Consider the following 12,500-nt stretch of genomic DNA (forward strand, 5'->3'; position numbering starts at 1 on the left):
CTTGCTTGAGGGTACACTCGAGCACACTATTCTATGTTATTTCTCTTCCTCTTCTTTTGTTAAAAATTTTGTAATTTAAATAGGTGATGTTTATTTTAATGTTGTAACTCTTCATAAAATATTCTATTTTCCTTTTTTCCTTCCCCTACTGGGCTATTTTTCCTGTTGGATCCTCTGAGCTTATAGCATCCTGCTATTCCAACTAGGGTTTTAGCTTAGCTAATAATAATAATAATAATAATAATAATAATAATAATAATAATAATAATAATAATAATAATAATAATAATAATAAAAATAATAATAATAATAATCATTTAGTAAGGCTCCAAGTTTCTGATCCATAAGTTAATACTGGTAGGACAGCTAGAAAAAAACTATTTTGTAGGTAGTAGGTTGGCCAGGGCACCAGCCGCCAGTTGAGATACTACCACTAGAGAGGTATTGGATCCTTTGACTGGCCAGACAGTAATACATTGGATCCCTCTCTCTGGTCACGGCTTATTTTTTCTTTGCCTACACTTACACAGAATAGTCTGGCCTATTCTTTACATGTTTTCGTCTTTCCTCATACACCTGACAACAATGAGATACTTTGTTCAGTGTACTTTCCTCTTGGTAAGGATAGAAGAGACTCTTTAGCTATGGTAAGCAGCTCTTCTAGGAGAAGGACACTCCAAAATTAAACCATTATTCTCTAGTCTTGGGTAGTGCCATAGCCTCTGTACCATGGTTTTCCACTGTCTTGGGTTAGAGTTCTCTTGCTTGAGGGTACACTCGGGCATACTATTCTATCTTATTATTATTTTTTTCTCTTCCTCTTGTTTTTTTGAAATGGTGTGTTGGGCAGGCTTAATAGAAGGGTCATGGATGCCTGGTGGTTTATCAAGAGCTTGTCTTTTCCTTTTTCTGATTCTTTTTCTTCTCAAAACCATCCTTACTGTCCTCCCTTCAGATGAAGTGGCTATCCTGGAGGGTATTTAGCCTTGCATAGTGTATCGGTTCCTCTATGTTGACCAGTTTTTCCAATGGGTTGATGATACCCATAGACTATAGTAATAAGTTGGATTGATTGAAACTTTGAATCAATCAATCCAACTTATTACTATAGTCTATGGGTATCATCAATCACTTTATTTATAATTCTGTACATATGGTTTTTGTTATAATTCTTGTTAATCTAGTTTTTAATTATGATGTCTCTTTTATTTCTATTAATTCTTATGCTGTCTGGAGACATTGATCGAAATTCTCGACTAGTAAGTCCTAGATTTCGTCAATGTCGTCTTCTGTATTGCAATATTCGTGGTCTTCGTGCAAATATCCAAGACCTTACAGTTGTGTCCAGAGAGTATGATATTCTTTTGTGCTCAGAAACTTTGGTTTTTAATATGAGGCACTCATCTGAGCTCCTTATAACTGGTTTTAAGAAGCCAATAATGTTGAAACGTGATGCCATCCCTAGGGCCAGGGGAATAGCGGCGTATATTAGGACCGAGTACCCTGCTTCTCTAAAGTCCTGCTATCAATGTGGATGTCATGAGATTCAGGTAATAAAAGTTTGTGGCAGGCATAACAACTTTTATCTGTGTTCGATCTACCGGAATCCGGACATGGATGATTCTATCTTCGATTGTCTTCTTACCATTATGGTTAAGATATAAGAAGATGATAGAAAAGCTTCCTTTGTCTTTGTTGGTGATTTTAAAGCTCACCATAGGGAGTGGTTAAGTTCTATCTCTCCTACCGATCGCCAAGGCTTAAGAAATTTAGACTTTGCAGCTGAATCAGGCTGTGAGCAAATCATAAATGAAGCTACTCACAGGTCTGGTAATTGCTTGGACCTCGTATACACTGACTCCCCTGGCGTTATAACTAGTAAGGTTGGTTCTCCAGTCGGGGCATCTGATTATGCCTTGATTTCATTTGTAGTGAAGACTGAGCAGCCTGTCCCTGATATATCATACTCTTGTAAAATTTATATGATATCCCAAGCAGACTGGAATGGGATTTTGCACAACCTTTTGTGCTTGAATTTGTCACAATTATATAGTAGTGTAGATCCTGTTGTCCCTTTGAATGAGAATCTAGTCAATATAATTGATAGGCGTATCCATTCTCGTGTGCTAAGGTACCGAGTGAAGGACAAACCATGGTTCAATGATGATTGTAGACGTGCTTATTTGGAGATGCAGGAGGCCTGTCACCTTTGGAAGGGTAACAAATCAGATTTGACCTGGAACGACTATACTCAGCTTAGAGCTTTTGCTCAGAGAGTTTATGCCTCAACTGAAAAGGAATACAATTTAACCATAAAAGAAACCCTTTCTGGTACAACTCAGGAACATAAATGGTGGTCTACCCTTAAAATTGCACTCTTTGGTGTTGATGCAATAGTTCCTCCTTTACTTAAACCAGATGGCTTAGTCACTCACTGTCCAAAGGTAAAGGCAACCGTTTTGGCTGATGTTTTTGACAGTAAACAGAGTAATGAAAAACTTGAACTTCCTCATTCCTGTTTTCCTGAAGGTAAACTAATTAGTTTAGCTTTTCGATCTCGTGAGATTAAAGCTCTGTTTATGGACCTTGATGCTTATGGAGGTGTACACCCAAATGGTATTTTTCCTTTGTTTTTTTATAAAGACAGCAGATTTCTTAGCTCCAAAGTTATCTGTTATTTTGCGCAAATTAGCAAGAAGAGGAGCTTTTAGCACTTGTTGGAGAATTGGTAATGTTACTCCTCTATGTAAATGTGTTTGTGGTAGCTCAAGTCCCACTGATTACCGCCCAATTTCCATAACTCCCATATTATCTAAAGGTTTTGAACGTCTTCTGGCAAAACGTCTTAATAGGTTTGCTGAAGGTAATCACCTACTCCCTAGTTTGCAATTTGGTTTTCGTAAAGACCTTGGAGCATGTGATGCCATTCTTACAATCTCCAATGCTGTACAGAAATATCTGGATTGTGGTCGGGAAGTTCGTATGATTGGCCCTGATTTTAGTGCTTCCTTTGACCGTGTTAATCATGAGCCCCTTGTTTTCAAACTGAAACAGTTGGGAGTGGGTGGGTCGTTTCTTAGCATTATTATTGATTTTTTAAGTAATAGATCTCAAAGAGTTGTTGTTGATGGGCACCATAGTGAGTATAGGAATGTGTTCTTGACCCTTCACTTTTCATACTTTATACACATGACATGTGGTTTGGCCTAGAAAACAAGCTTGTTGCATATGCAGATGATGCTACACTCCTCGCATCAATTCCATCCCCTGAATGTAGATCTGGGGTTGGTGAATCCCTTAATAGCGATTTAGCTAAAATTAGTGCATGGTGCAAATTATGGGGTATGAAGTTGAATCCTAACAAAACTCAAAGTATGATTGTAAGTAGGTCAAGGACGGTGGCTCCTCAGCATCCGGATCTCAGTATTGATAATGTTTCTTTAAATTTATATTACTCTTTTAAAATTTTAGGCGTGATTCTCGACAGCAAATTAACTTTTGCGAAACACATTAGGTCTGTGTCTTCTTCAATTGCACAAAAGATTGGCTTATTGAGAAAGTCTTACAAGATTTTCGGTGATCAATCTATTCTGAAGAAGTATTTTAATTCTTTCATTCTACCTTGTTTTGAGTATTATTCTCCTGTCTGGTGTTCAGCTGCTGATTCTCAACTTAATTTGTTGGACAGAAACTTACGGTCTCTCAAATTTCTTATTTCTAATCTAGATATTAGTCTTTGGCACCGTCGTTCAATTAGTTCATTAAGCATGTTACATAAGATTTTTCATAACTCTGACCATCCTTTACATTCAGATCTCCCTGGACATTTCTATCCTGTTCATAATACTAGGCAGGCAGTTAATTCTGATAGCCATGCCTTCTCCATCATGTGGCTCAATACTACACAGTATTCTAGAAGTTTTATTCCAGCTGTTACCAAGTTGTGGAATGATCTTCCTAATCGGGTAGTTGAATCAGTAGAACTTCAAAAGTTCAAAGTTGGAGCAAATGTTTTTTAGTTGACCAGGCTGACATGAGTCTTTTTATAGTTTATATATGACATATCTGTTTATAACGTTGTTGATAGTTTATATAGGACATATCTGTTTTGACGCTGTTACTGTTTTTAGAATGACAAATTGTTAATTTATTCTCATCACTTATTTATTTCCTTATTTCCTTTCCTCACTGGGCTATTTTTCCCTATTGGAGCCCTTGGGCTTATAGCATTTTGCTTTTCCAACTTGGGTAGTAGCTTGGCTAGTAATGATGATAATAATTTGTCACTATCCACAATAATAATAATAATAATAATAATAATAATAATAATAATAATAATAATAATAATATCATCATCATCATCATCATCATTATCTTCATAATAATAATAATAATAATAATAATAATAATAATAATAATGATAATGAATACATGAACAAGTAGATATCGACATCCTTAAATATTGCACATTTATTTTAGAAGAGATTGTGGTAGTTCATTGACACGCCTATGCTTTATAACCTGTTGGACGGGAGTCGAGACGCACTTAAGCTTGATAGTTTTTAGTATTGTCTGCAACCTCACCATCCTATTGAACTGGAGAGCAGGATTTGCGTAAGCTATAGGTATACCTGGCGGGTCATCATTAGCCATTCCCTGGCCCTCCCTGGTCCTACCTTGATGGCGTTGATCATATGTGTAGATGGCTAGTCTCTAGGACAATATCCTGTACCTTGCCTTTGGCACTCGTAAGGCACCTCTATACCTTTGATGAATTCCATGAACTCTTAATAAGGCCATAAGAAAACTGATTAACCAAGTTTGAATGGACTACTACTGGGTGAAGGGTGCATTGATCATAATTGGAATCATCTCTGCTCATCAGATATCTGAGTGCAACACCAGTGAATATTCTACAAATTTGGCGGTTAACTAAAGATTAAAGACAGCAATGACCGTTTTGTTAGTTTTATGTCCCTGTTCTCTTACTCTCCTATACCGCTTGGCACCATATATGAAGGCTTTCCATGAACTTTGAAAATCCATTTAAAAAAAAAATTAATCCTTAATTATTCATCAATAAAGATAAGAATCATTCAATGAAGTGCACCATTGTAATCTCCTGTTTCTCTTCTTTTACTTGACACCAAATACGGCCGTTTTCTGTGAGCATCAAATGTTAATTGTTTTTTAATTAATTAGCAGTAAATAAAAATCAGACTGATCGTAGATGTGGGTAGCCTTCTGATATACTATACACATTCTAAGTTTCAGAAAGATCGGCCGAGTATCAAAGGAGGAGTAAGCTTTTCCAGTTAGTTCATCGAAAATCATTAATTACTTAATAAATAAATAATTAAAGATCTGACACACCCCTTTATTCCGTGATCAACAAATACTCTCGACTAATGTCTACAAACCGAATTTGACATATGTCCGACGCTTAATAACAAAAACGTCAGAATTTTTTTCTTTTTCAGAAGTATGACTCATAAAATGTAACTACCAAGTTTTATGCCGATCGGTTGACGAATAACGGAGAACTAAGATAAAAGGGATAGTATACGAATAAGAACATTAAAAGCGATTTGACAGGTCTTCAATCTGCAGCAAGTAACCAGTGTATAACTCTCTCTCTCTCTCTCTCTCTCTCTCTCTCTCTCTCTCTCTCTCTCTCTCTCTCTCTCTCTCTCTCTCTCTCTCTTTTAAAGGACCTTGTTGGAATGTGGGTTCAGATTCAAGGGAATGTAGTATCAGAGAATCATGGAAGGTTTTTTTGTAAGAAAATATTTGAGAAAGTAATACAGTGTAAAATGTTGTTGTTGGTGGAAGAAATTTTAGCAACCACTTATCAATCTTAATAGATATTCAAGTTTTGATAATGATGACAAGTGGAATTGAATAATATATGTAAAAGAGTATGGATTTTACACTGTTTACAATTTAAGTGTGATTAGTGCGTTTGTGTAACGAATGACTAATTAATTTGAAAGGTAACATAACCGAGAAAAATGCTTTTTCTGATAATGTTTAAAAACAATATGGAATATAAAGGCAGTGGAATAAGACATAGCAATATGTAGTTGAAAAGTGGAAATTTCACTTTCTAAAAGAAGAATGTAGCAGGAACATTTACCTTCCAGACAACCATAAACAATTTATCTATTCGTGCTAAGATTCTTTGCGATCTTGTACTGACGCCTAACCTTTGGGCTTTCGCCCTGAATGGACGATGATTTCACGGCCCTACTCCTGATAATATCGGTCTGTTTCCCTTTTGTTTCAGTCAAGGCCTTCCTTCCACATTATTTCTTCTTTCCTTAATTCACTCCTTACATTCAATGCGTCTCCTTCTTTCTTTCACTATTCTAATATGAGTATAATCTCTAATCATTTGTAAAATCATAATAATATAAGAGAGAGAGAGAGAGAGAGAGAGAGAGAGAGAGAGGAGAGAGAGAGAGAGAGAGAGAGAGAGAGAGAGAGAGAGAGAGAGAGCTATCATATATTCTCCGAGTGCAAAACAGTTCCCCAGAAATTATTCATTGCAAACATGAATTCAGCTTCTCCTTCTAAGACCGAAAAGAAACAACGTTGCTCAATTCACGTGAGCTCACACACCAATCCCTGGATCCGATACAGGCGGTAGTCATGAATACAAATGAATCTTGGATGGATTTGGGATATCTGATAGGAATTCTTGTATCATTAAGGTTATTGTTATACAAAATATGCAAACAACAACAACAAATGCAGCCTTTTTTCACTCCACTGCCGGACAATGGCCTCAGACATGTTCTTTTTCATGTCCAGGATTTGGCCAGTTTTCCTCACTACGCTGACCACTGCACATTGGTGATGGTGAGAGACTTTATTATGAATGCTCACAGCAAATCAACCTAGTATGAGTGACCTTGACGAGCAAAACTTTTGCTGTTCATGGCCATACACAAATCCTTTCACCGCGTTAATGTATCACCACTCAGAAAGTATATATATATATATATATATATATATATATATATATATATATATATATATATATATATATATATATATATATATATATATATATATATTATATATATATATATATATATATATATATATATATATATATATATATATATATATATATATATATATATATATATATATATATATATATATATATATATATATATATATATATATATATATATATATATATATATATATATATATATATATATATATATATATATATATATATATATGTGTGTGTGTGTGTGTGTGTGTGTGTCTTTGTGATGAGGGGCGTTTCTAATATCTGCCATAACAGAAAAGATCAATGATATTCAGGACTCGGTACCCAAACTCCTTTTATAGATAAAACATGTAGAATTGTTGATTCGGTTCCCTGAAGACTTCATCTTATCATACCATAGGTGATCTATCTTTTACCAAAAAAGTAATACACAACTTTTACTATTATATCTTTTCCCTCCTAGTAGTCAACGGTCCGAAGGAATATTCTTCTACACACAGACTTAGACGCACACACATACACACATACATATATATATATGTATATATATATATATATATATATATATATATATATATATATATATATATATATATATATATATATATATATATATTTATATATATATATATATATATATATATATATATATATATATATATATATATATATATATATATATATATAGTATATATAGCATATGTATAAGTGCATATATATATATATATATATATATATATATATATATATATATATATATATATAGTATATATAGTATATGTATAAGTGCAAATATATATATTATATATATATATATATATATATATATATATATATATATATATATATATATATATAGTATATATATATATATATATATAATATATATATATATATATATATATATATATATATATATATATATATATATATATATATATATATAAATGTATTTATATATATGTATATGTGTATATATATATATATATATATATATATATATATATATATATATATATATATATATATATATATATATATATATATACGGACCCAACAATGATAATTGAAACACTACTTCAATATCTGATGTATCAAGTTTGTGTACCTTTCTGTATTTGTGATAATTTGGAAAAATACATAAGTTATACATACGTTAAATGTTTTGTAAAATGCGGTTCTTGTCATGTATAATGTAAAAAATAAAACGATTGATATTTTAATATATTTTAATGTAATTTATAACTGAAATATCGTTGTATTCTGGGACGAGAGTTTTAGATCCTGCTTCGACGCCAGTAAGATGATTCTAGAGAGGGTCCCTGGCTTGGTGTCATATTCCATAATGCTTGTCCTTTGCGTCTCTCGTCTGTCAGGAACATTCGTATAGAAAGGACAGGTGGCAAGCTAGATAAGGGAGACTAGAGTATTACACCGCTGGTGTTTCGAGATATTTTTCAGCTACACTCTGTGTGACTCTAGATATTTTGCGACTACATACAATGATATAATATCTTGAATAAGTTAAAGAAGTTCAAAATTCATCTGTTCAACATCAGAAGCTGTGTTCCTACTTTTATATCCGTAACCAAGAAACGTTGTCTGTCCCTCGCTGCATAAAAGTATGTGAAGTCAATTCAAGATATACTTCTTTGTAAGAACTTATATATATATATATATATATATATATATATATATATATATATATATATATATATATATATATATATATATATAAATATATATATAAATATATATATATATATATATATATATATATATATATATATATATATATATATTATATATATATATATATATATATATATATATATATATATATATATATATATATATATATATATATATATATATATATATATATATATATATATATATATATATATATATGTATATAAACACTAATTATTTTGCTATGACGTGAGTATTCGATGGATATTGAATACTATTATAAATTCTTATGTTAGATATTATATTTCATATTAGCTGGTTATCCTTCTCATTTACTCATAATATTTTGCTATTGTTTTGTAAACCCTTTGAACTCACTTTGCATAATCTACGCCATGTACAATAGTTGAACGTAACAACATATCACCAAGGAATTCTCAAAAGATGATTTCAAGACACAGATATTTTCTTTATGTAAATAGAGACAAGATATCCTAGCTCTCTACTTCCAAAACTCTTACACCAGCTTGGATATCTTAAAATTGAAAAGTTTTATTTTGAATATTACAGTTTATTCAATGAATATTTCTTGCACGCTAACATCCATTTTTTTTTTTTTTTTGCTTTTAGTACTGAATACATTTTTAATATTTGTAATATTCAAATATTAAGACCAATACAAAGATGTGAACTGGTGCTAGTAAAAACCCTATACAAGTAATTTTAGGATTCATAATTGAAAAGTAAAAGGAGATAAGGCTGATTCTTAAATTAAGGTCGAAAGGAAGATGGTTAATTCCATTATCCTTGATTATTCAATTAAGGAATTTACTAATTCTAAACGGAAAGATGAGACTAAAAGAGCGCCTTTAGCAACTTTATTAACTGGGTAATTATTTGTTGGGAAAAATATATATGTTTTATATGTAAATATTCATGCTCATAATTTCGTAATTAGAATACTGCCAGAACCATATATCCTTTCAGTTACGCATTAATGAAATTAGACATAAAAAAACCTATTAGATAAAAGCGAGGATAGGATGTCAAAACTTGAACTACAAACATTTTTTGTCTTTCTGCCGGAGGTAAGAGGCTAGTAGTTCAGAATTAATAATACTGAATCCATAGGAATAGATGAATTAATGGGGATAACATCACTGAGATGTATATACCATCAATTGTCCCTCACGATACGCTCTTCTAATTATTTGACTTTCAATTACGACTTTATGATTTAGGATAACAGTGTTGTAATCAGCCTTTTTTAGGCTTTTAGTGTTTATTTCAATGACCATTTTGGATAATCATCAACCACTTTTAATTCTTATTAAGGATTATAATCTTTTTATTCTTAAATTAATTTTCATCCTTTTACTTATCACTATTATTATTATTATTATTATTATTATTATTATTATTATTATTATTATTATTATTATTATTATTATTATTATTATTATTATCACTTGTTAAGCTACAATTCTAGTTGGATAAGCAGGGTGCTATGAGCTAATGGGCCCCAACAGGGAAAAGAGCCCAATGGAGAAAGGAGATGAGGATATAAATAAACTACAAAAGAAGTAATGAATAATTAAAATAAACTATTTTATGAACAGTAACAACATTAAAATAAATCTTTCAAATGTAATCTATAAAAAACTTAAAAAAAGTTGAGATATATGATAGAATAGTGAGCCTCAATGTACACCAAAGCAGAAGAACTCTTCCCTAACACAGTGGAAGATCATGGTACAGAGGCTATGGGAGTACCGAAGACTAGAGAACATTGGTTTCATTTTGAAGTGTCCTAAGAACTATGAGCCGTAGCTGGAGAAAGGAGTTCCAATGTAGTACTTTCTGGCTAGTCAAATGACCCAATAACTCTCTCTAGCATTAGTGTCTCATCGCGTGGCTAAGCCTTAGTTAACTTACTAACTATCATTAGGGAAGCTACAACTCTTGCAAAAGCAGATGCTAAAAGCCCAAGGGCTCCAGCAAGATAAGTCTATTATAAATGAACTATAAAACAAGACTTATGTCAATCTGCTCAAGATAATAACTGCACTATACGTGTTTCACACACGCTCATAAACTGTAAAAGTATTTTTTTTTTTTTTGTATAACAAGCTTTCCCCAGTGCTGATAATAACCTATTAAAGCTTGCCTTTACATGCATTCGTCTGTTTGAACTTTTTTAACATTCTTGCTCGGAACTGCACCCTCCTGCCTTCCACGTCACTGTTGGGTCTTACTATTTTGATGGTGACACCCTCCGACCCTGACACCTCTATGCACATCATATAATTGAAACTATCGCCCTTTGTCAGTACAGCGGTATTCACATATTTTCAGGGCGCCAATGTTCAATTTTGCTTTAAGGGCGTAACTTGCTCAAGTACCAAAGTAGACCATGTCCTTAAGGCGATCCCTGAGGACACTTTCCCAGAAATCCAGTACTCCTCATCACCAGCTGCCTGTATAGCAAAGGTTTTTCAGCTCTCTCACGAAATGTTGTAGGACCAAAAGGCTTTGTTCGCCCTCAGAGATTTAACCAGTATTGCTCCCCTGTAACCAGCCGGAAATGGCTCTTCTTGCGACATGAACCTACCTCATGTCCTTTGAGTACGATGCTTACCCAGATCTGTAGTTGTTGTTGTTGAAGATTGCCTGGCCCTTTTGGCCAGACACGGGCTTTTGCAATCTTGCAGCACGTAGTGATCTGTAGGCACGGCTATCCCCAATATGGTTATTTTGTCCATGAAGGACCTATGACCTAAGTCAACTTCCTTAAGGGCAGCCACTTCGCCACCTTGAAGACTTCCATTAAAGCCTCCACTTCTGATGAGGAGGAGAACCATTCAACATCAACTAAAGCTGACTTGAATGCCTTAGGACGGAATGTGGTAAGACATAGAAGTCCACCCCATGTCGTGCCAGAGCAGTGGCAAAGCTGCCTGCCAACAATATGCCACCCCTTGCTCACTACCAAATCAATGACCTCTCCAGCCAATTACTGATGTCCATTGGCTGCAGGTATGCTACTACCAAATGGTTGTCAATAGCCTAAAAACTAGGCCATCGCCTGTATCAGTGACCTCCCCTATAAGTAATCTTTTCATTATACATGATTTAGATAAAGGCAGGCGATTTTAGGTAGACAATGGTGCTCGAATAGGGGGTCAATGGTTCACTCTGTCCATTGGCCCTCTTCAGTAGAAAACTATCCAATGTAGAATAGGGCTACTCCACCTTCGACTGTGAATTGCTGGCGGTGTATTTGGCTGTCCATCACTTTTGCCACTTCTTAGAAGGTAGGACTTTCGTCATTCGCATGGACCATATGCCTCTGGGTCACGGCTTTATTTGACAGTCTTACGATTGGTCCGCCCATCAAAGACAACATCTCTCCAGTTTCCGATGCCATGTCAGGAAACATACTCCCCTAGGATTGAATTACAATGCCTTGGCAGAAGCCAAATTAAAAGTTCCAGTTTACCATGCATATCGTTCAAACTGCACAGCCCAATGTTGACTAGATGACTCCAACAGTATCTCATCTGTGACGTCGGTACTGGTAGACCACGACCATGCAAAACTGCTTTCATTCGCTGACAGGTGTTTGATTTCCTATATGGCCTTTCACAACCATCACGCTGACAAACTGCACCTCTAATAAAGATGAATTTCATTGGGCAGGGCATTACTAATTATGCTACGTCTTAAGTCCACACGTGTATTTCGTGCCAAACTTCAAAAGTACATCGACACATGGATTTCG

Source organism: Palaemon carinicauda, chromosome 29 (genome assembly GCF_036898095.1).
Source record: "Palaemon carinicauda isolate YSFRI2023 chromosome 29, ASM3689809v2, whole genome shotgun sequence".
Classification (NCBI taxonomy): domain Eukaryota; kingdom Metazoa; phylum Arthropoda; class Malacostraca; order Decapoda; family Palaemonidae; genus Palaemon; species Palaemon carinicauda.